We start from the raw sequence: 21,898 nt of genomic DNA on the forward strand, positions 1-21,898 counted from the left end.
GTGGGACTAATAAAAGGTTTATCTACAGGGACTTATATGAAGATTGAAAAATCAACCAGGACTACGGCCAGACATGCTGCACCACACACCAATACCCCCCTGTACTATACAGGAGAATATCAAGTTATTACATTCCTAAATAATCGACCAGTTGTGACCACGTCCACATGTGGAAAACGGAGAGTGAAACGCGGGACGAAGAGAAGGTGCTGAACTCAAAGCCTCCAACAAACTAACTAGGAAGCGTCTGGGGCGTCGAGGCGAGGGACGTTTTAAAACCCGGCGAAAAGCGAGCGGAGCCCGGCCGAGCCCGACACGTCAGCAGCGGCAGAGCTCCGGGTCGCCGGTACGGTCCGCCCGCGGCGCCCCGGGTTTCCCCTCCGCTGGAGGAAGCGCCGCCTTTGTCTGCGCGGCCGTTCCATCCTCAAACTCGCTCTCGGTCCGGGGGGGGGGAATATAAAATCCTGAAAATTAAAGTGCGGAGCCGGGACCGGAGCTCCTCCGTAGAGGACCGAACCTGGCGGCCGAGCAAAAAAAAAAGCAAACCGGGTGCAGCGAGGGAGGGCGGAGTAAAGTCTGCGCAGAGCCGCCAACTTACGGGTCGCCTGCGGAGCTCCGCTGACCACACACGGTAAGAACGGCGAGACTTTCACCACACGAACACACACACACACACACACACACACACACAAGCGACCACCGCCATTTCTCCACAGAAAAAAAAAGCCCGCCGCGGACCCACCTGACCGCGTCAAGCGCCCCCCGTCCGTCCGTCCTCACGGTCGCACACCGGCCACGGGAAACGGATTTTTAAAAAAATAATAATAAAAGCCGAGCGAGCCGCCGCCGCGGTGCTCCGTCTCTGCTCCGGCGCTACTCCGGCTCTCCGCTCCGCTCCGCACCGCGCAGCAGGACGGAGGGAAGATGGCGCCGCGCCGCGCGCCGCCCGTTATAACCGCGCCTGCGCGTCGCGTGTCCTTCCGCCGCGACGCGAAGTAGACCCCCGCTTCGCCGAGCCGCGCCGCGGAATTTACCCGCGCCGCCGCCGAGAAAACGCTTCGGACCAACCGAGGGGACGCCGGCGTGCTCGTGTCGCTCGTTGGTTTGCGGACGATTGTGAGGAAAAGGGCCGCGGAATTAGGATCGCATTGTGCGCGTAGGAATACGGCGGCGCTGTGAGTTTTTTTTTCCATCAGGTGAAACTTCACAGATTTTTAAACCTCAACATCCGCCTGCAGTCGTGAGTAGGAATTGTTAAAAAAAACGACCGACATAAAGCCAAACTCTCCCGTTTTCGTTCACTTTCCGGCCGCTCGAGTTTCGAAATAACTCGGTGGTGCGAGCCAGCGGCCTGTCGCGTTTCTACTCACAGTTTACATTTTACACCAGACTACAACTAAAACGCCACTCACAAATTATTATTCACAACTAACGTACACCAAATTTCAATTAGCCGGGCAAATATGATCATTATCCCATGCAACAAATGAGCCTGACTAAGACCACTACAGATGCTGCCACTACTATACAGTAGATCCTATTACTAACATGAACCATATCCCACTATGTCATATTGTATATATTGTGGATGAATATGCGGTTTGTCACAGTCAACCAGTAATATATATAGATATAGATATATATTCCCAGTCATTCACGTTATTTAATGGCCACTCTTACATATTTCCTATAGGTTCATCTGCAAAATATGAATAATGAAGTGCTCTATATCTGCAGTGTTTCCAGAAAAGCACACCGATCGATCGGACGATCCTTCTCAGAATGGGTTCATTCTGCTCTAATATTATACACACAAACCGGGCAGGTTTACATGCTTTGGTACAGTAAAAGACGCTTAAATAAGTGTGTTTGTATGAGAACCACTCATTTGTATTTTACGTCAAACTGAAAATTAATGCTCAGTTAGATTTCTCCTAATTTACTGCAGTAGTGTTTCCAGTATATATCAGTATTTTAGAAAAAAAAAACATATTTTACAGCTCAGGATACCATTTAATGTTCCTATTGTTAAGGGTCAAACTAGACTGAAAAAATATTATCTGCTAAAAAAAAAAAAAGCCTTAAATGGCATCATTAACAGCACTTCTAATAAACAAACCCACCGAAAACATATATACAGCCCAAATATATATGCAGTGTTAAAGATATATATATATATATACATTTTATGGGCACCTCAGCACAATTTGTTAATAAATGCATTAAACATAAAACATAACATTGGGTAAATGCGTTCAATAAAAAGGTAAAATGCATTAAAATTCAAATAAATTAACAGCACACCTTCATCTATTTCATACGATTTCTTTCACAAACGGCCGTGCCCCGAGTGTAAATGCAGGAATTATTGAGTAGTAATCTGCTTTCAGATTAGATAACCATGTGACTTGTGTTCTAAAAAGGGATACCGAAATTTAAATAAATTTATATTGAATTAAAGTAAATTTTATAAAGGTCGCAGTCCTTCTCCCCGCGTCTCTACGCAGGTCGCGTCCACCATCCTCGGTGCTACACTAACGCGGACGTGACCGAGAATCGTGCAGAATAAAGGAAGCTTTTAAAATGGTGTAAATCTGCACCCTACAGCTCCCCACGTCCCAGCAGACGGAGAGAAGAGTCCATGCACCAAGAATAAACTCTCACAAAATAAAGAAAGGAATAAAAAGAGGACGGCTAACGCGCCGCCCGCACTCCCCCAGCAGGCTTTGTGGATGCTGCAGGAGTCACAGGTTGTGCTCATAGCCAGAAGTGCTGCTTCTGTTAAAGCATCGCCCAGGTCACAGATCCCAGGGTGCAGTGTTTGGATACAGCGAGCTGTGTGTGTGTGTGTGTGCGTGTGTGTGTGAGGGCTCCCTTGGGAAGCCGTTGCGATTGATGCAGTTTTGGGAGAGGAGGGGCTCTTTTCTTTGCCAGTGAAAGGAGGAGGCGGCCTAAACCCACTCGTGTGCGGGCAGGACTGCGCTCTCTGACCCCCGCTTAGTCAAAGGTCCTGAACCCACATCCTGGCTGGAGAACGCCGTCCGGACAGTTCCGCAGGGCCGAAAACGTTCCATCAGAGCTGCAAATTATCGAATCATTTTATCAAAACGCCTTCAAAAACGTGAGCGATCAATTACAGATCAGGCCGGAAAAAATGCGAACGTTGCATTCGGAGAAAACTGGATATTTGGTGCTTTAGCAGTCGAGCTAGATATTTAAATTCGAATGATTTTTTTAAAAATTAATTTACAAAATGAGTTTGACAGTATTTCTGATATAGCTATTCATATAAATCTAAAAACGTATATTGTCTCTTTTGAATTAAAATGAGAAAGAAATACTTTGAGCGAACATTTGAATTTTGAATGGATGTTGCCAGATAAAGAGTGTTAATATTCCGCAGCATCATTGTGCATCGGCCGGATGAAAGCGGCGTGGCGAGGCGAGGCGTGGCGTGGCGTGGCGCGGCTCCGGCTCCCGCCTCTTTGTTCGTGGAACTGACCCCACGCGCGCAGCTCGGCCCGGCCGGTCTGGTCGGGGTCGCTTTATTTCCTCTCATCAAAATCCTGCTGCTGGAGTGCAGGGGAAATAGTTTCCTGTCCGTGGAATTCCTCGTATTCATCGAAATCTATTATCCATGTAAATTCTAAATCTGCGCATCCTACAAAATTATTACAAATCCATCACAACAGACGTTTTAATTCCTCCTTAAACCATTCAAATCAAATGTGTTTGGAAACACAAAATCTGGAATTGATTAAAAGTAGGTATTAAATAATATCAAATCAAGTAAATGAACAAATAAAGCCTTATTATTATTCTTTCCTGAAGAAAAAAAAGTATATAATGCTTGTTAGTAGCTGCATTTTCTTTTCTATTTATTTTGTGTTTTTATGTGTGTGTGTGTGTGTGTGTATATTTATATATCTTCCTAGTAACATTAATACCAAATGATATGAAATACTAGTATTTTGCTGTATTGCAGTCTTTTAAAATGATTTAGTGGAAACATTATTGTTTGTGTTAGGGTGTTTTAGTTAAGGTTATGATTATGGTTGTATTATGGTTGTGCAGACGTTTGTGTTTGTTTCTGTGCTGGGAAGTCAAGTCGCGACCTGGCGTCTCTGGCAGAGGTCCGCCGGGGAGGAGGCCGAGCGGCCGGCGTCGCGATCGGCGCGATTCTATTCTGGGACGGATGGCGGCGGAGGATGCGGCGGCGGCGAATGAGGCGGCGGCGGCGGCACGCTCAGCGCTGTGTAATTGATTCGTGTTTCCTGCCTCTCATCCGTACTCCGGCATTTTCCGAACCGCTGCATGTTTCTGTTCCTAACGAGCCGCTACGCCACGCTCCATCCTGTACGTACACACACACGCCCTGTTACACAGTTCCACACACACACACACACACACACACACCTTCACACCAGCGACTACATACAAAACCGGTTTCACTCGACAAAATGACCTTTTACGGGGAGTGGGAGAGACAACAGGACAATGAGGCGGCGAGCAGGAATATAATCTCATCATGCAGGGTCTACGCTCTCTATTTACCCAAAATGCAAAGGGGCAGGTTCTTTAGGAGCGTCCTGCTGCGGGGAGTGAAAAGCATGAACCAATCAAAGACGCGGATCATCTGTGTTTATGTTTCAGCACAATGGGAACGGCGCTCTTTATTCCGTTCGTGTGGACGTCTGTCTGTCTCAGGCTGTGTGTGTGTGTGTGTGTGTGTGTGTGTGTGTGTGCAGCTGAAGCAGCATCTTCACACATTTAAAAAATAAAGCCACCAGCTGTAAGCGTGAGGAGCGGCGCCCCGAGTCTCGGGCTCGACAGGAAGTGTCACCGCGCTCGGCGCGTCTCATCTATTTTTCAGAGCGATGGATAGACAGCCAGTCAACACCGGGAGAGCTGACTGACGTTTTCCTGTATTCCGTGTGTGTGTGTGTGTGTGTGAGAGAGCGAGAGAGGGGGGGGGGGAGTCTGCATTGTTCCTCGTCCTCCACACCTCATCACACACTCTGCTGAGGACACACACACTCCGCCACGCCGCTGCAGCCTGACACCGGCGGCGTACGCGGGATTCCGCACGATTAGATCGACAAGACGCACACGTGTAACAGTTCACACGTGTAAACACACACACACACACACACACACACAGCGCAGCAATACGACGAGCACCGACGGCCTTTACCGCGTTTAGCGCTGTTCCGGTCCCCTCTCACCTCGCCGGTGGCGGCCTCCACGAACACGACTCGAGCGACAGATGCCTCTTTTTTGGGGGGGTTCTTCTTCTTCTTCTTTTTGTAAAACGGGGGCCGCCCGCTCCCCGATATTTTAAGCCCGATTTTCTATGGTTTGATTTGCTGCGCCGGGTGGGAGCGGCAGCGGCTCTGGGAGAGGCCGCACACCCCAGCGGGGGCCATTAGACATGGTGTGGTGGCCGACATGAAAAGGCCGGGGTGGAGGAGCGCCACGCAGCCGTTTCCCGGTTTACCCACAATTTCACTCATTCACCGAGCAGAATAACAGACGTTCTAAAGGCCTCAAACGTATATACGACATTTTGTCCAGTCTCTACCCTCAAGTGCGGAAATACACATTAGTACCAAGCATTATTTAAATCAGAATTTAATTTTTTTTTTTTTTTTTACTAATTATTTTGCGATATAATGAAAAGCATAGTGGAAAATGCTAAACCAATTGTGATGGTAGAATTCAGCTTATTTACATAAGAATCAGAATCCCGAGTAGTGATGAGTGCCATAAATACAGAGTATCTATATCGAATGCTAATACATAGAATTTTGAAGTATAGAATTTATATACTTCAAAATTCATTTAAGCTTTTATTCTGACCATGCCCCAATCAACCTTTTTCATAAAGCTCATAAATCCAAAAGCAATGTTACTGAACAATCCACTTCAATTTCGCCCTTTACTGCGTTTTCAAATGAAATACGTTTAAAATTCAGTGCATCTTTCGCATTGCAAAGCATAAAAAAAATTATTGTCTGTTAATAGCATAGTACACGCATGATCTCAGCTCATGTTCTACACTAGAGTACTGGAGGAAAATGTGTAGTTAAATTACAGCGACATATTGAACGATTCATGATCTTAATGTGTACAAAACCTAAATAATATCACGGGAGTGTTATTTGACTATGAAGCGGATGGTTTTCGGCTGCAGGATACGCCGCGCAGACAGTCATTAAAGGGTTAAAGTCAGCATCTGCCATTATAAAGTAAAGGGACAGGAATCGGTCATTTTACAGCGGGCCCGACACCACAATTGTAAAGAGATGTCAGGAGAAAAAAGAAAGAAACGCACTCCTAATAAATGAAACTATGAAATTTTGCTTAAACGGCAAACCAAGACGGAAGAGGGGTTGATTACAGCAGAGATTCCAGCCGGTTCATTCACCCGTACCAGGTCTGCTGGATGCCACAGGCCTGCCAGGCTTGATCCCGGTGAGATTACAGTAAAACCAGGCCTGAAGTCTGGCCTTGTGGTTTATATTACATTTATTGCATCGATTAACTATAATGATGTGAATTCATGCCAGAACCAGGTCACACAATTTCATAATTTGCAAATGTGATCACAAAGTAATCAAATGTTACATTACTTTCAGGTATTATTACATTTTAAATCAGAATCGTGGTTATTGGCCAAGTGTTTGCAAGCACATCCAAGGAATTTGATTCCGGTAGATGGTGTCTCAAGTACAGAGTAGAAGACAACAACAACAACAAGGTGTAAAGATGCAAGTGTTATTTGTACAAGTGGTAGAATGTCTTTATACTGTTATAAATATATATGAATATATGTATGAATGTACATAGGTCTGTAAGTGTGAATAGGTGAACAATGTGCAGTACAATATAAAAGACAAAAAATCAAAATCTCCCCAACACTGGACCGCCTCTCACTCATCACGTTCCGCTGGTCCCGAACAACCCAGCAGGTAAAACGTTTCGCACATCACCAAAGCTTTTTTTCTTATTCGGTCAGATGTGTCCTGATTAATGGAATCATCTTTCTATCTACTATGGTGCTTTGGAGTGGGATCATTTTTCTCTTTTTAATCTATAAAGGATCTCGTGTCTTTATCTCTGGGCGCAGCAGTTCCACCAGCCATCGATAAAGATGCAATCACAGTACAACGTTCAGGCAATTGTGTGAAAAATAAATACGCCTTCTCCACCTCGGTTCACTCATGCTGACCTCCAGCTTTTTAAATGCTATCGACTTTTATTAGCAGCACATTCATCCTTCAGACTAAACCAGGAGGACCTTTTAACCAGAAAACAGTACAAGCTTCATAAACCTAAGTTGTTCTACATACTTTTATGTTCAATGTTCGAAACGAAATGACAAAATACAATTTTGCCTCAATAGTCCTGATGTGCTAAAAACTCCTTTAATTTAAAAGTAGGGCCATCAGCAGGAATGTACATTTCCGATAATACACGGAGCTTAAACGTTCACCGCGCTACACAACGCGACACGAACAGTGGAGATGTCAGAGCCTGTTGTGAATAGATGCTCAGTAGATCTGGGTGGCACGTTATATAAAAAACAATGACATTCATATGACGAGTGCCACAAAAAAAAACAACATTACAGGTTCAAGTCTGTTCATCATTTATCACGATGATTTCCCCCCAAAAAGATTTTTCTGCATATGAATCAAAGTAAGTTGTGAGATTTTAGATTCCCCCCACCAGTTTACAGTGGGGGGACACAATTATTGGATAATTATTACTAAACGGTAAAAAAAAAAAATTTTCCCAACCTTTTTTTTTTTTACAGTGTAACATTGAAACGATCTATAATTTTAATGGTAAGTTTATTTGAACAGTGAGAGACAGAACAATAACGAAAAATGCATTTCAAAATTGTTATCCATTTATTTGCATTTTTATAAATAAGTGTTTGATCCCTTTTGCAAAACACTTGGTGGCAAAACCTTCGTTGGCAATCACAGAGGTCAGACGTTTCTTGTGCCTTTGCACGTACCTCGGGGGCATTTTGTCCCACTCAAGTCATCTCTAATGCCTTGGCTGAGGGAAGGAGGTTCTCACCCGAGATTTGACGGGACATGCCTCATCCATCCTCCCTTGCGGGACAGTCCTGTCCCCTTGGAAGAAAAACACCCCCAAAGCATAATGAAATTGAAAGTGCATTTTTACATCCCTAAAATGTAACTCAAATTCTCATTTCAATTTCAAATGTATTCCGTTCAAATTCAGTTCCTACTGGCACATTATCAGCCCATAGAGTTGATGCCAAAGAGCTCCATTTTGGACTCATCTGAACACAACACTTTTCATTCAGTCATAGAAAGTGATTGTCATCGTGGACACAGAACACGTGTCACCCTTAGTGAGCAGGGTGTGGGGACGGTACCTTGATCAGTGGCACCTCGAACCGGGCAGTCCAACCACTGCCCCCAGTGCTCCTCCGAATCGTTTAGATGTTCGGTGTAAACCTGTACGTGTGCTTTCTCGAGCAGGGGGACCGTGAGGGCGGCAGGATTTCAGTCCTTCAACTGTTTTCTTGGTGACCGATGTCTTCTTGTGTCTTGGTGACCATTGACAAGTTCCTCCAAGTAGTTCTGGGCTGGTTTTCCACTGTTCTCATTTTTATTGAAGCTCCATGAGGTGAGATCTTGTGTGGTGCTCCAGACTGAGAAAGATTGGCCCTTATTTTAATGTTCTTCCATTTGTGAAGAATCAGACCTTCTCACCCAGCTGCTTTGTGTAGCCTTGTGTTGGTCTTGGACATGGTGCAGAGTTTGGAACCTGGATAGGTTGATTGCTTCTATGTACTGTCTTTTATACAGGACAGGTTCTGAGTTGAGAAGCTGCCAATGTCACTTCCTTTATTGTATAAAATACATATTACCGATTGATGGGCGATCAAACACTTATTTCATTAATACATTTTTTTTCTCACTGTTTAAATAAACCCAGAACTGAAATGATCGTGTCTTTGTAAGTAGGCAAATGTACAAATTCAGTTCAAATAATTATGTGAGCAAAGGTTTATGGCATTGTTATGCAGATAATATTCTGAAAAATAACGCTGCATTACAAACACCTTTCTGGGATCATCTCCAGGCTGCATCTACAGCGCTACACGGAGAGGCGACATTGTGGGAGCGTTGAGGCAATGCTGAGTGGAGTGAAAGTGAAGGAGTGGGCAGCCATGACAGGCGTGTGGGGACGGCGCCTCGTTCAAGGAGACCTCGTGGCACCTTGATGATTTGGTATTCGAACCGGCAACCTTCCGATTATATTGTATTACAATTACCTACCTACCTTTCTTTTTTTTTTTTTTTACTCTTGCACAATTTTTTTGTTACTTTTTTACTTTCACTTCACTTATTTGCACACCTTCACTCTACCTGTTACACATATTTTATGTTAAAGACGTAAAAGTGTAATATTTGGTTAAGTTTGCAATATTTGCATATTGGTTCATTGTATAACTTGCAATGTTTGCAATACTGTGGTCTGTAGCAGTCGCTAAAACATTAAACTGCGTATCATGCCGTGTGTGACTGCGTACGTGACAAATAAAATTTGAATTCCGACTGTGACCTGAGGTGTCGCTTCACGACGCATCAGCCAGTCAGCGCGCCATCTGGAACCGCTGCATATCAGCAGGAACAATTTCCACCTGATGCCTCGAAAGTGCACCGCACCGCGATGAGCTGGTTGGCATGGTTACGCGCAGCTTCATTAGCGACGGAGCCCCGCCCCTCCCCGCTGGCCCTGGACCACGGGCCTGTCCGCGCGTGGTTGGACCGTCTCCCGTCCTCTGCGGCGGCGCGCAGCAGGGGGGACCCAATTACAGCGCTGATTAAGACGCGCTGCTGGAGGAGCCTAATTGGCTTCGCGAGACTTTCTCTCGCTGAGACATTAAAAGACGACTGCGGAGGGTTGGGGGGGGACGGGGACAGAAACTGCTTCCTGCTCCCCGGCTGATGAGAGGGAACGCCGGTGCCGGTGCCGGGCCGAGCCTCTACCTGTTGCGCTGTGTAGGTTGATGTGGGAAAATTCAGTAATTCAGTAGTGTTTCTTCCTCCTTCTCTCTCTCTCTCTCTCTGTACTGGTTCTATGGTGAGGGGAAGGGGGATGGTGTGTGTGTGCGTGTGCGTGTGTGTGTGTGTGTGTGTTGGGGGGGTTGCTGACATTTGTGGCTGGGTTTTGTAGAAGACTCCCTGCTGCGCCAAGCGTTAGCCTCAAAGTGAGCCAGCACAGCAAGACCCCAAACAGCTTGAATCACACCCCATCCCCCCTCACACACACACACACACACACACACACACACTGCTTTTCCAACCTGGACGCAAAATTTCGATTATCTGGGATCCCAACAGCTCTGGATTCTGCTACAAGCCTGGTTAATGTACACACACACACACACACACGTACAGCACATATAGAGCATGTGACCAGTAACATATGCGAAGGTTCACACATTAACACACAGTCCTGTAAACCCAAACACACAACATAGTGTACATCCAGCATGCAGATAAACGGGAATCTCAGGGGAAGCTCATGCTGTACAGACTACACACACACACACACACACACACACACACACACACACACACAGACGGCTTACAGGTAACACACACACACAGCGCACATTCGCCGGGAACCTACAACACAGTAACATGAATACTGATCGTTAAATGTGTCAGCGTGGGATCTATTCAGATAGTTTGATAAGAATTAATAAAACGCTACGTTGTGGTTTTAACTGGTCGCGTTTCCATGAACCGTATTTAAAAAGATTTAAAATCTGGCGTGTATCAGTCGAACGACGTGTTATTTCAGGTGACTGGAAAACGCCGTATTTCACAAAACAGCAATGGACATGGATTTAAAGGTCACATGACATACAACAAACCATCGCATGACACGGGGGGCCTGGACAGAGGACGAGTGAAATCCAGAATGTAACGTCACTGGATGGAAATGCTGCTAATGTGAGTCTGGTAGTGTTGTTGTCATGAGTAACGCTCAATTCTTACACTAATTCCATTAAGATGTGAGTCTATTGTTGGTACAGTTATGTCGGCAAGTTAAACAGCAGCACATCTCAGATACAACATACAGCTTTTCATCATCATCCTCATCGTCATCTCTTCCAACACGTAGTCCAACTCTGCTTTCATTTAAATAGCAAATCCTGGTTTTTTTTTTTTTGCATATGCAGTGAAAAGCGCTTGTATGTTTCCGATTACCACGGAAACCATACAGGTCACGTGACCCTCATCTGAACAACCAGAGAAAAATACGAATATCAGCCGGCACTACATGGGGCAAAATAATAAATCAGTAAAAACATTATTCTGTGTGCAGAAGACATCTTCTTCCTGTGCAGATGAACGGACGGACGGACAGATAAACTCGTGTTTGACTTTCCGGCGGGAATTCCGCTGCACCCCTGGAGTCAAAATGCGGGGTGAGCAGGTACGTTCTCACCGCTGCCGGGGACTTAATGCCCTCCTCTGGCTTTGATCAATAACGTTATGCTGATGGCCCCGTGCCGTAATCTGTCCTCAGCCCGGATTACAGCGTCCCCCACCCAACCAGGGCGGGGAGGGGGAGGGACTTTTAATTGGGAACGAGTGCTAGAGAGTCGGAAATAATGGCGTCTCTAACGTGTTCATCCCTCGCCGTGGCCTTCCGCCCCATCAGAATGGAGTCAGAACCATGAAGAGGACATTTTACCTCCTTTATTTTGGGTCCATAATCCTCCATTATTTCTGGCCGCTTGTCGTAACGTAATGGCTGGACGTGGAGATAATCGCGGCAGATTCGGAGCGGCCAATTTCATCCTAAATTAAACAGCGACACATCTCAGATACAACATATAGCTTTTCATCATCACCATCATCCTCATCGTCGTCTCTTCCTGTCACCCAGTCAACCCAACGCATTTAAATAGCGAATCGTGTTTTTTCATACGGGGGAATTGGTGCGCATACAGTGAAAAGCGCTTGAATGTTTCCGATTATGACAAATTTTAAGGCAAATTTAAGTCCCCACCAGATATCCACACCCATGGTAATAATGGTATTATTACAGTGATTTTCACACCTCAATTAGTTTAATAGGCAGGAAGTGTTTGTGTGTCTGTAATTCTGCGAGCGGATAATTCAGTTTTTCAACATTTGCAGAAAATTTGCCTCATGAAACGCACGCCAACGGTACGGTGTTCGTCATGCGTCATCAGATTTTTCAACAGTGACGAAACATTTTATCTGAGATCGAAAATGTTTTATTTCATTTTAACGCTCTGTTTTTTCTGTCATTTTCATTGAATCCAGAACAAATCTTTCTAGCTGTTATTTAAAAAGCCCAATTATGATTATTAATACGAACACATTTGTCTACGTGTTAGGTGTATGTATTGATCGCTGGCGAAATGCCGTAGTCTTCCGAAGGCAAAATTTAAACGTGAACCCGATTCCGCTTCGCCAACAAACGCAGTCGCAAACAAGCGAAAATCCAGAATCACCTTTTGTTGGGCGGCAGCTTTTTGGATTTTGCCCGTAACAATGAGGCCGACGCTTTGTGATCATTGTTTGGCCTGTAAGCGCGGGCCCTCGGACAAAGGGCCGGGGGTCCTTGTGGCGGTTCGGCGTGGAAGACGGGGTGGGGGGGGGGGGGGCCCGCTAAGCCGGTTTTGTTCCCCGAGTTTCGGGCCGGCTGCGGGGAGCAGAAAGGAGCGGGAATAAAAGCGGGATGCTCGGCTCGCTGTCAGCCCAGATCATTGGCTGAATACTAATGAATATCAAAGGGAAACCCTGTCAATAAGATATTTATGAAGGCACCGGAATTTTGCCGCTTCTTCACAATGCCGCCCTTTCACTTCAGGCTTTGGGATATTTGATATCTAAAAAAAAAACATATATTTCCGTCCATAAATGAAGCCTGGCGGTGTCATTTGGCGGAAAGTCGTTTAGTTGATATTCATTTGGCGAAGTAGACCAGGCTGTAATAAAAATGCCTTTGATGTAGTTTTATGCGCCATTACAGATAATTCAGTTTACCGGGAGCCGGCCGTAATTACAACGGCCCGCTGTTCCCGGCACACCTTCATTTCACCTTTTTTTTTTTTTTTTTTTTTTGGTTTGTTTTTAACGCGCCGCCATTTGTTTATGGCGGATTTGTACGACACCGTTGGCCGTTTCGACCGCCATTGAAGAATAAATGGAATTATTATCCCTGTTATTTCATACGCACATCTGAGCGCGCTCAGAAAGAGCCCGGTGCAGGTGATTAACATTCGGAGCATGTTGGTGCTCAGCCAGCCCGGGACAGAGGAATATAATCACGCGGTGGAAGACGGCGGCAATAATGAGGAGCCGGTGGCGTCTGCTGACGCGTCCCCTCGCCAGGTATAATTGTCTAGACGTTGGTGTAATTGGGTGCCAGAGTGGCTCTGTAGGTAAAAGGCATCACGTCCTGCATTATTTAGCAGCAGAACCGGCGGCATGGACTCAGACTTGTCACTCAGAACCCGCACCGTCCCGGAAAACGGTCCAAAAGAAGCGCTGGAGCTGCCGAAGTGGAAGACTGCCTACCTACAGCTCGGCGTGGGCGCCGGTGCCGACGGTCCCATCCCGGGAAGGGCCAGGTGTCCGGCTCCGCCTGGGCGAGCTCCTCCGAGGGGAAAGTTGGGGGTGCTTGCTGTGTGATATTAGTGAGCCCCGAGCCTTGAAGAAGTGGCTTTTCTCTCCCAATTCTGTGGACTTGGAGCTTTGAAGGCCCCCGACTGTGCACAGTGCGCTCTTTCAACCGCGGAGGAAGATCGCAGATTTAAGGGGGGAAAAAAGTGAATAAAAGCCCAGAGAAGAAGCGTCTGACGCGCACTATTGTCATTATTCATGACAAGATTTCTGGGTTTGATGCCCTAGATTCAGAGACAGATTCGTAGGAGAATCCCCCCGTCTGAAGCCCGTAATAAAAATAGATTACGCTGTTATACACAATTTAAAAAAGGCACGTTTAAAAAATCCCATTTCAACTTCCTGAATTCATTCACGGACCCGAACCTCCAGAATCTGGGTGCTTGGCGCTGGAAGTCGGAGTTAAAACGCGCCTTGGTTCCCTTTACAGGGGGACGGGACCCCTGATTACGGTGGAGCGTGTTCTTGCTCCACCGTAACACTGTTGTATGACGAAAAAATGATTTTCGGGTACCACGGTACGTATAAAAAAAACCTTTCAAATTAGGGGCTGTTTAATGATGAAACGTGGGTCGTGGGTCGATACGTTTTACCAGTGAACGTTCAGTGCGTCCCGGCGCTCTGACATGCACTGCGAGGCCGGAAAAATCCCGAAAACCAACAAGCGGCCCGGCGTCTCGCACGAGGCCCACGGGAAACTAAACCAATACGACCATAATCCACATTGTGCGGGCCGGTTGTGTGATGCAAATGTCCTTCAGCGGAGGGCCCAGCATTTCTGTGACTGTGGCTTTGATAACCTCCATTACGGCGGATTAGGCAAATGCTGATGTTCCTCGGCGCGGCTTTAATCCTCTGATCTGTTCTTTTTTTGTTCCGTTTTTTTTTTTTTTGGCCACCTCAAGGATCCGGGTGTTTTTTCTTTTCACACGTTGCCGCCCTTTCTGGTTTTATTGAGACTTTGACGCTCTTTACCTCTGTTGCGCCGCCGCCCGAAACCCCAGAGCCACACCCCCGCCTCCTCCGCAGCTTTTGTCTGCGAGTGCGGCGCTGGCCCGTTATGTTTATTTATTTGGCTCATTGATTTTCCCGCATGTATGTACACATATCTCCGCTCGATCATCGATTTTCCCCGGCCTCTTTTCCGCCCTGTTCTCCGACGGATCGGGCTGCCTTCCGCCACAGAGCCCCATTTAACCGGACACATTTCAAATGAAGCAGGACAAATGAACGAGGTTTCGTTTGGTTTGATGTTTCTGTTGAACTCTGCTAGCATTTACAAATGATTATTTTACATATTAGTATATTATATAGTAGTACATCAGTGTGTGTGAATTTTTATATATATATATATATATATATTCTTTTTATTTTATTAAATCAGCTAATTTTATTGGTTTCTTCAGACAAAAAAAGGTGATACGTGATAAATAAAGATATAACCCAATTATTGTTTTTTTTACTGCTAACTCTCAGGTTAACGTATCTGATCCTGGCCTGTGTGGATGAGATGGGGGGAAAATGTGTGTGTGAGCTTGGGGGGGTCGGTCTTGTATTAACCAGTGACTGTGGTAAATGTCAGAGTTCATATTAACCAGCGACTGCGGTGCAAAATAACCACGACTGCACCAAAATATATTGCAGACAATTATCCAGAGACTGCAGAAAATATAGGAATTCATTTTTAAATCTTGCCAACTACAGTAAATGTATGAACTTCTATCCAATTACTGTAGAAAATGTCTTATTACATATTAACCAGAGAAAATAGTAAATATATGAATTTATATTCAATTGTAGTAAATGTTGTTCATATTAATGCTCAAGCATAGTAAAGATATTAGCTAATATTAGTCACCGGCTGGCAAACCGAAGCTCAAATGTAAAACGGGGAGCCGTGTGTTGTTTACGAAGCACCTGAATAAATGCATCACCTGATATTTTATTCATAGGACCACGGTGTTTCTTTAATATTAATCCCTCGTCAGAGTCGAGGTTCTGTATGTGTGTGTGTGTGTGTGTGTGTGTGTGTGTGTGCACAACTGTATACGTAAGTATGCGTTCTAGTATTAATGTTAGATGATCGAGCCTGTACATCACACACACACACACACACACACACACACACACACACACACTAGACTATTGTAGGTAAATTTTGGTTTCGGCAAGATCGTGCTGATTGGCTCGGCTTCAGCAGAATCTGACTCCTGATTTATTGTTCCATAAGTGTCCTCAGATATGCAGTGCGACCCGATGTCAGAACCTATCACTAACCCGCCGCATCGGTACTTCACCTTGGCCGTTATTACTACAACAAAAGCTTGCATTCATTATTAAGAGCATCGATTTGTGTTTTTGTGGCAAACCGAGCAGCAAAAAGCTTTTATTGATCCTGATTTGGCCCCGAGCATCTGAATATAGCGTGCTCAATTCTGACTGTAGGAGGACACGTAAAGACACAGGATTCGTGAGCAAACCAATCCTGTTCACTGAGAGTCTGCCCATAATCTGTGCCCTTCAGAGTTCCGTAAAGAATTCCTCTGTCGCATTGTGGAAGTGCTTCTCCTCAGTTCTGAATCACACCTGAAGGTCAGCAGCTCCACACTCACGCCAGCATCACCATTTTAAACAGCGCGGCCGCCGAAATCACCATTTAAAACACGCCGGCTGCGTCCCGCCGAGCTGTTTGTTGTCACGCCGCGCCATTCCTCTCCTGAGAGGCTCCAGCACCCCGCCCACAGAGGACTCCATCATAACTCGGGTGAGATGAAGAGAAAAGGAAGAGACCAGATCAGAACCCACCGCCAGAAGACAGAGGAGCTGTCTGAGCAACGACATTTCTCCCACAATGCACCGCGCGGGGTCTGAAGTTAGTACCAAATGTGACTACAACACAACGTTGGTTCAACGGCAGATTCCAGGAAGCCCCGCCTCTGTCCTGCTCTGATTGGCTGAGACCGGTAGCTGTCGGACAGACGGAAAGTCGCGACGCTTTGCCGAAGACTTGGTGTGTTTACGGCCTGTTTGAAAGAAGATCTGGAGATGCGAGTGTTTCACTGGACACCAGCGAAGTTCAGTCTTCTGTAGTTCCATGTCCATTTGGAGGACGGGCAGATAAAATTCCCAGACGGCTTTTAATAAATTCGATTTTTTTTTTTGTCCACCAATCAGTTGCAACCAGAGCTGCAGCTGGAACATCTGGAGAGCCACGCCCAGCGCAGCATGGCGGCTGAGGTGACAGCGAGGACAGTCAGGACGCCTTCCTCTGGCTGCGGAGATGACAGGAGAATAATCATCTCACAGCTTCAGCACTGCAGGAACCCAAGAGAGACGCTCATGGTTACTAATGCTGTCACAAGCAATCTGCCATTCTGCCGGGACATGGCTTCGCAGCGGTTCTCAAGCAGGAAGTGGCGAGACTCCACCGCAGGGACCAATTTAAAGTTCGCATACAAACGACGAAGATGCGCCGAAGGAGCGGCCCAGATGCTTCACGCAGGTGGCCACTTTCCATGTTCCGACAGCGCAGAGTCGAATCCCAGCGGAGAGGAACAGACTTCCTGTCGCTACGACCGAGCACAGCGCAGCTCACCGGGGACCAATGAGAAGAAGTCTCAGGAAACTCATCCAATCAGCACCCAGGCATGCCCAGAAAATAGAAATATTGACTATTTTCTTAAATATTCAAATTACATATTCATTAAAATGGTTCGGAAAATTACAGTGTAGCACTTCCCCGATCCCCAAATTAGTCCATTATTATTAAGTTGCATTCGTTCTTGAATCCATTTGCTGGACCTGATGTAGTCCTGGTGTATCCAAACTGATGTTAGAATACTACCAGACGCCTTTATCCAGAGTGTCTTACTATCAGTAGTTACAGGGACAGTCCCCCCCTGGAGACACTTGCTCAGGGACACAATGGTAGTAAGTGGGGTTTGAACCTGGGTCTTCTGGTTCACAGGCGAGTGTGTTACACACTAGGCTACTACCACCCTGATTACAGTTACAGGGACAGTCCCCCCCTGGAGACACTCAGGGTCAAGTGTCTTTCTCATTTACATTTACATTTAAGGCATTTGGCAGACGGCCTTATCCAGAGCGACTTACAACGTGCTTCCATGTTACCATGGATGAAGTGGTCAGTTCTGGTTCACCAGGACCCCCAACTATGAATACAACCTTTTTATTCACTCTGTTCTAGTTTCTATACAGAAGTCAGACAAGAAGAAGGTCACAAGTTCATCTAAATCTTCTCTAAAGAGGAAGGTCTTGAGCTGCCGTGTGAAGGTGCTCAGTGACTGAGCTGGAAGTTCATTCCACCACCGAGGGGCCGAGACGGAGAAGACACGATGGTAGTAAGTGGGGTTTGAACCTCGGTCTTCTGGTTCACACCTGAGTGTAGTAGCCAGGCAACATTTCCTACAGTTACCGTATGAGTTACGCACAAGTGTGAATTTGTTTCACAATTTCGTCATCCAGTGCACAGTTTTGGAATATTACACAATTAAGTCTTTTAGCCAGATAAACACTCATCATGTCGCATAAGTGCCATCAGATGGGTATATTTGCCAGGCTCGTGTGTCGCCAAAGTCCCTCTTCGAAAAAGCTGACTCTGTGCAAAGCAATGAAACATCACTTGTTCCCCAAGGATTTGGGACGGCGCTCTGGAATTCGACATTCCGACTGTAGCAACCATTATTAGGGTGCTAGTAGCCTAGTGGGTAACACACTCGCCTATGAACCAGAAGACCCAGGTTCAAACCCCACTTACTACCATCGTGTCCCTGAGCAAGACACTTAACCCTGAGTGTCTCCAGGGGGGGGTCTGTCCCTGTAACTACTGGTTGTAAGTCCCTCTGGATAAGGACATCTGGTAAATCTGGGACATCAGGGGCAGTGGTGGCCTAGCGGTTAAGGAAGCGGCCCCGTAATCAGAAGGTTGCCGGTTCGAATCCCGATCCGCCAAGTTGCCACTGAGCAAAGCACCGTCCCCACACACTGCTCACTCAGGGTGATGGTTAAATGCAGAGGACACATTTCACTGTGTGCACCATGTGCTATGCTGCTGTGTATCACATGTGACAATCACTACACTTTCACTTTGACTAAATGCTGTAAATGTAAAACGGCACAACCAGAGCTCTGCTCGTAGGTCATCACCACTAGAGGGTGTGTGCGTAGTAAGTCAAAGCGGCTGGACAAGATGGACAAGAACATGAGAAGAAGATGGGATAATCAGTGAGATAATCGCCGCCATGTCCTGTGATCACTCGTTATTCCGTCTGTACGGATCGCGTCTCCATCCAGCAGAAAATTGAAAATGTTAACGTGCGCTCGGAGAGGCGACCACTTCCCTATCAGGCCCTTAATTATGCAAATTGAAATGTGCAAATGAGGTGACCTGTGCAGCCGCTCTCCTCCAGCACCCTGATCCCAGGCCTGCGGCGCACTTTCGGCCATTAACCGTTTTATGGAGGCGGTTGGGACTCCAGCCGAGCAGGATAATGACATTACGCACCCTGCCCTCTCCGCAGGCCGTCTTCTTCAGCCACCACGCCACCAGGACACATGATTGGCTGTAATTCGTCCACAGTGGCTGGTGCCGATAATTACGCATCGCACGTCGCCCCGAGCCTCCCGGCTGACCAATTCCACCGACATCAGCTGCTAATAAATCTCTCCGGGATCCTAGCGCCATTTTCCAGACTAATTCAGGTGCTTTTATGTACGTTTCGGGAGAAATGAAGGGGACAGAATTCAGGTGGCTGCTCAAAGAAACTCTAAGTCCTCAATTTGTACTCCGGAAGCATCCAGAAAACCACGGTTTTCCATCCCGGTTCAGAATTTTCCTGCACTTTCCTAATCAGCGTGCGCGGGAGATTCGATCCCGATTCAACATACGTGAACCGACTCTCGACTCCACATTCAGATTCACTCAATGGAATCGATTCCCAAGATATGAACTGACTGTCGACTACACATGAGATCTAGAACTGGATGGATAGAAAAGTGGGCGGATTGAGCGGATGGATGGAGGGATGGATGGATGGAGAAGAGAAGTGGATGCACATTTAAACTAGGGTTTAAACAAAGAGAATAAAATTAAATTCAGTCTGGGATATTAACAGCGGGTTAAAGTGCAGGTAATATGATGATTAAACAAGCAAATTATGTGATGTTGCACAACGGTTATTGCACATAGTTATTAGGCAGGACAGTTAGAATAAAGTGCACAACAGTTTTAACACATCATTAAATAATAATAATGACAGGTTGTGTGTGCATATACAAGTCCAGGGTAGCAGTATGTCTGTGTGTGTGTGTGTGTGTGTGTGTGTGTGTGTGTGTCTGTGTGTGTACTTGAGCAGATGTGAATCTTAAAAGATTCATTCATTGTGTTCATTTTTCAGTCGTAAATAACATGGTAGGATTCGCTTTTACTGACCCCGTCTGTCTGGATGAAATTTTATTTCTCAGGCAGATAATAATGTGATTATTATCGTCCTCCTCCCTCCTGCAGCTGCTCCCTTTAGGGGTCGCCAGAGCGGTTGCTGGACGCAACCCTCCCCATTTACCCGGGCTTCGGACTGTCAGTACCTGCATCCCCAGTGGCCGGGTTAATACTGTGCTTATTATGCAAGTATAAAATAAAGTTCATGTCCCTGTGTATCATCAACTATATCAACAGCACCAACATCATCATCATCAGTTGGACTGGTTCAAATGCCACGCTTCTTCTTGATCACTTATCGCCTTTTACACTGTGATAAAAATGTACACATCAGCATTTGAATTTTTTATGTGATATTGTTACATTAATAAACACACAAACCTTTATATGTAATTCGATTTTTACTGTTGTGACTCAAACGTTCTCTTCCATATAAAGTTTTGTTAGTGAACATTTGCAAGCAAAAAATATTATTAAATGATAACAGCTTCGTATAGAAAACTGTGATCAATTACCCACTTATTACATATTTGACATTATTAAAAAAAACTGATTTCTTTTTGCTAGCCTGGCACAGTTTGGGCGAGAGAAAGAGTCGAAGAAAGGTCAGCTAATCCCAATCCCTCTTTTCCTCGAACCGGCGGCTCCCGGTGACTTCCCAGAAGTCCATGGTGCGCGGGAGCAGCGGACTCTGTAATTATGAGGCTGCCGGTGGACCGCGGGCCACTCCAACCCATGGCTTACTGGAATTCTGCACGCAAGGCCCAGTGCCACGCCAGCTGGAGCCCTGGTGGAGCGGCCACGATGACGGAAAACGGAGAATGGCTTACCCTGGCACCGCAAGGCCACCGGCAGCCGAAAATAGCCTGCTTTTTGGTGCACACTCCGCTTGGAAATACACTGCAGCATATTTCCGTATTTGTGCGGCTTAATTAAACAGAGACATTCCTGCAGTGGAGGGACCGGCCGGAATCGGTGCCATGAGCCTCGATTCTTTTCTTGGACACTCAACACGATCGTCATGCCTCTGCCAGCCAGGAGGTCCGCGGGGACGCCAACGAAGCCGCATTTAATCCAGCGAGGACGTTTCAGACGGCGGAACTTGCTCACCGTCGCGGAGGAATTTCGTTCAAGGACGAGAGGAAGTGGAGATTAAATGAAGTTTGTCAGCGTCACCTTCCTGCCACATTCCAAATGATGTGATTGGTTAACGGCAGGTCAAAAGGTCAACATGTACCTTGCTGCTCCTCAAACCCACCAACCTGCCCTGTTTCGCTTTGTGTGTGTGTGTGTGTGTGTGTGTGTGTGTGTGTGTGTGTGTGTCCGTCTACTCCCAGCAGCTGTAGGATATAATTGCGAGGGGAATTCAGTTGAAACTTGCTTCCGGCAAACTGCGGCGAAACCCAAAAACACAGCAAAGTGGAAATAACCCGGTGGTTTCATCGCTGGATCAGAACCACTCAGATTCTCACCGGGAATAAAGGCAGGAAGTGAAGGTGGAAGCGTGGCGGTTCGGGGTTCAAACGGGTCCACTTCCTTGTCCACTAGGCCCTGGTTCTCGGTGACTTTTTTGGTGCTCAGGACTAGGTCCTGGGTTGGGACTAGGTGGGTGAAGGAACTGACTGTGGCCCTTTTGACTGTACAGATGGGTTAGAAGCCCATTTACATCATTTACATTTACAGCATTCACCAGACGCCCTTATCCAGAGCGACTTAC

At 46.3% G+C, this 21,898-nt stretch overlaps 1 protein-coding gene across 3 annotated transcripts in view; it reads right to left on the bottom strand.

The window, feature by feature from the left end:
* The window catches only part of ctnnb1 (catenin (cadherin-associated protein), beta 1), a 21,210-nt gene extending 7,521 nt beyond the window's left edge, over positions 1 to 13,689 (bottom strand). For 2 of the 3 annotated variants that reach the window (XM_028982104.1, XM_028982102.1), the window contains exon 1: positions 743 to 927. The gene's annotated coding sequence lies outside the window, so the exon portion shown is untranslated. Of the gene's footprint in view, positions 1 to 742; positions 928 to 13,619 lie in introns of those variants that run through there. The other variant, XM_028982103.1, reaches the window with a different exon arrangement.
* Positions 13,690 to 21,898: the final 8,209 nt, after the last annotated feature.

The sequence above is a fragment of the Denticeps clupeoides genome, chromosome 5 (assembly GCF_900700375.1).
Source record: "Denticeps clupeoides chromosome 5, fDenClu1.1, whole genome shotgun sequence".
Lineage (NCBI taxonomy): Eukaryota > Metazoa > Chordata > Actinopteri > Clupeiformes > Denticipitidae > Denticeps > Denticeps clupeoides.